This window comes from Pygoscelis adeliae, unplaced genomic scaffold (assembly GCF_000699105.1).
Source record: "Pygoscelis adeliae isolate BGI_AS28 unplaced genomic scaffold, ASM69910v1 Scaffold12, whole genome shotgun sequence".
In the NCBI taxonomy this organism is placed as follows: Eukaryota; Metazoa; Chordata; class Aves; order Sphenisciformes; family Spheniscidae; genus Pygoscelis; species Pygoscelis adeliae.
The window spans coordinates 1,430,776-1,434,889 of NW_008824290.1; positions in this window are offsets into that span (position 1 = coordinate 1,430,776).

Consider the following 4,114-nt stretch of genomic DNA (forward strand, 5'->3'; position numbering starts at 1 on the left):
ATCGAGGAGTTCAGATAGTTCCCTATAAAAACATTGATTCTTCCATAAGAAGGGAACGGGGTAGTTAAACACAGGTTTCTCAAATCCTGAGGTAGATTCCTCATCATCTATCTCAGCAATTGGTGGTGGTCAAAGGGTGGTGATATCACTACCAATACTTCTACTGTCATGTTTTGAAGGAAAACAGAGCTGCTTACTATACTTCTGACAAAGCCTGATGTGCTTTGAATATACTTATCAGCGTGATCCTTTTTGACAACATAAGCAAAAGAACATCTAATTTGCGAATCTTGTGTGGAGTTGCTCATTAGCTGAATACCAAGTTGCTTAGCCCTGTTAAGCTGGGAGTACTTCTGGTTTGCCCACAAACTTGCTCTTAGGCATTCCAGATGTTGTAAGGTTAGCAATGAATGGAACTTTGGAATTTGTGTGCACATCTATAGGTAGGCAAATGGTGGTTTTAAATACAGCAATTTTGTACTTTTGTGACATACCCTGTTAAAGTCCCATTGTAGACACTAAATCCTTCTTGCGGGCTTCAAAATCTCCTAAGTGCTATGAGCGATTTTATCTGTATTCCCAGTTTTATAATCATATCCAACTCGAACAAAACATGAAGGGAAGCAGTTCGTGGCATTAGACAACAAGCATGCACTCCTCTAACTATGTAACTTGTGAAAAGCAAATGTTAGAATAAAGCCAATGATGACAAATATAAAGAGGTATAGCCTTCTTACTTCCCAGTTTCATACCAGAGACCGAGTATATTACAAGTTCCTTTTAAATATTCCCTACAGAAATACTTCTTTCTCTAGGATCATTGTAAAGGTTTGGAGTTCCTTTTTTAACATGAATTTCTGTATCTTGTACTTGTTAAATCTTGAGCTTTGTCTTCACCTGCTTTGTTATGATTTACTCCTAGGTCTTTTTTATTTCTTCTTTCACATAAATAAAGAAAAGAAGAATATTAATTTCTTTCTGGAAAGGATCATATTGATGGCTTAGTGCTTAAGTTCCCAGCTTTGTTAGTGAACAGTGAGGTGACTTTTCTATCAAATACTAGACTCTCAAACTATAACACAGGACACACCCATATCTTTGAAAATCTGCAAGATAGAGAGAATTTGAAGATGGCCATACTGTATTTTTTTGTATTTTGAGAAACGTGACCACCTCCCTTCTCTTACCCTATCCGTTGGCATGTTCTGAGTGTAGTCAGATCAGTATAAGTTCATCAGCATTCAAGCCCTTAATCAAGACAAACAGTTGAAGAAAAATACAGGCCAGAATAAAAGCAGCAAACATACTTTCATTAGCATAGCATGCAATTAAGTGGATCTGGCGTGGGAAATTAAATTATCCCTCCACATAGTTCTTCAGCTTGCTTATATGTTCAGGCCATTCCTCTGACTACTATCACCTTTCCTCTGCAAGTGGATCAGAAACAGAAACAACAGCAACAAAAAAGACAATATCATCCCTTCATCCCTGAAAGTGTATGAATAGGAATATGAATTGGTAGGAATTATAATAGTTGATGTCTATTTCAATACATCTCAATTATTTCATTGATATATCAAGTATTTCAATACTTACATAAAAGTAAGTCAAAGATACCCTCCTGCTTTCTGTTAATTTAGCCTACTGGGAAAAAAAAATCTAACGCCAAAGCAGATCATCAGACTGACTTCTAGTATCCTAATTAACACAAATCACATATTACAGAAATAGATAGAGAATTTGGCTCAGTTAGGGTGAATGAGACATTCCAAAACAACTGACCAGTGGTTTTCTGTGAATAAAGAGAGAGAATGAATTAAAAAAAATCTATCCCAGTCTGTCTAAACTGAAGGAAACAGAAAGCATTTGGAAAAGGAGAAGGTCACATACGTAGCCCCTACACTTCATTTCCCTTTTTCTTTTTCCAGAATTGCCCAGTTAAGCCCAGTTAAGTTTGCTGTCAAATGAAATAGTTGATGGTATTTACTACAAGAACTGCTCTAGATTTCCAATGATAAAAAAAGGATAGACCACTATAAGTTTTTGTGTTCAGCAGCAAATCTGCAAATGAATAGCATAGTCTAACCTCTCAGAAAAAAAACAGGATTACAGATTCATTTCAATGCTACATACTCATGAGAGAAAGAGGAAATTTTCTCATTGTCACAAATAAAGCTGCAGTTTTTAACAAGTGTTCATTATAAATTAACCCAACACAACATGGAATGCCCATGTTACTTAATAGTTGTCTTAGTGCAAAAATATTGCTGGATCAAGTGTTGCTACTTCCTCTTCTTACGAGAAAGAAATCTTGAGATTTAACATCACTGAGTCCTAGTGCATATGTTCGGGCAGTCTTGGACTTCACACTCAAGTACACCAGAGGGAACACTTACGTACTCTACCAGAAACCTTTGCTTGGTAGACCTTTGATGAGAAATGTGGTTTGTAGGTTTGATCAATTAGCATTTGCCTCTAACAACATGCCAATGAAAAGAACTCTATTACCCATAGATTCGTAGACAACTCACTGAAATTTTTCTATGCTACAACTACAAATAAGGCTGGACTGTATCAGTAACGAAGAGCATTTTGGAGTTCTGGGCTGCCTGTTATCAGACTTTTGTTATTAACTTAGCTGGGAGGTCAATAGAGTCACTCATGGAAGAGATTTGACCTGGTATACATTTGTATTTAACTTGCTTCAATTTATTTTCAGATCTTGTTTTTTCTTAAGGATATTAATTTAGGAGAGAATAGATAATTTATAATGAGAAGAACCACTTAATCATATTCTAAGTTTCTACCTCATTTTTACGCAGGAGATTCCATTATGGCCCTGTGTCTCTGCTATATTGATCTGTGGTTATGCTTCATACCCTCCTGTTAAATAAGCTGAAGCTTTGAAAAGAACAAAGGAAGCATACTCCTCCACACAGTTCACAAACCTGTGGAACTCCTTGCCAGGACATGCTGTGGATGTCAAAAGTATAAATGCTTATAAATCATGGAAGAAAAGTGTGCTAAGGACTGTTATACAAAAAATGCAGTAACAGCTTTCACCTCAGGAAATACCTGCACTACAGCTTCTCCAAAGTGAGGGCATTTATCAAGGGAAGTACCACTCTATATGAAGCCTTTCCTTATCATCTTTTTTTAGAGATGGCTCCTATCAAAGACATGATTCTGGGCTGAAGGGTCATTTAGTCTGTTCCAGACATAGCAATTTTTCTTGCTGCTCCTAAACTGCCTATCTGAGTTAGCACTACAACCCCATTTCTATGACTGCAGCTCAAAGGTAATTGCTGTTCCAGAGCTACTAAAGTAGCTACTGTATCCAAACCCTCTTCAGCAATCAACAAAATGAGATGTCTGTCCAAGTGTTTTCCTCAATCCCTACAGTGGCAGGGAAGGACACTGGAAGGAACAGGAAAACACACCTGATCAACACGTGGCTCAGGGGCTGGTGCCGTCGGAGGAATTTTGGCTTTCTTGATCATGGGGAGGTTTACACGGCACCGGGCCTGCTGGCGACAGATGGAGTCCAGCTGTCTCACAGGGGGAAAAGGGTCATTGCTTACGAATTGGCAGGGCTCATTGAGAGGGCTTTAAACTAGGTTCGAAGGGGGAAGGGGACAAAACCGGGCTAGCTAGAGATGAGCCGAGGGGTGGCATGCCGATGCCGGGGGTGAAATCGATAGCACAGCTCAAGTGCATCTACACCAATGCACGCAGCATGGGTGGCAAGCAGGAGGAGCTGGAAGCCATCGTGCAGCGGGAGAGGTATGACTTAGTCGCCATCACAGAACCATGGTGGGGTGACTCTCACGATTGGAGTGCTGCAATGGATGGCTATAGACTTTTCAGAAGGGACAGGAGAGGAAGGAGAGGCGGTGGGGTGGCTCTGTATGTTAGGGAGTGTTTCGATTGTATAGAGCTTAACGATTGTGATGATGATACGGTTGAGTGTTTATGGGTAAGGATGAGGGGGAAGGCCAACGAGGCAGATATCCTGCTGGGAGTCTGTTATAGACCACCCAACCAGGATGAAGAGGCCGATGAAGCGTTCTACAAGCGGCTGGCAGAGGTCTCTCGATCGCTGGCCCTTGTTCTC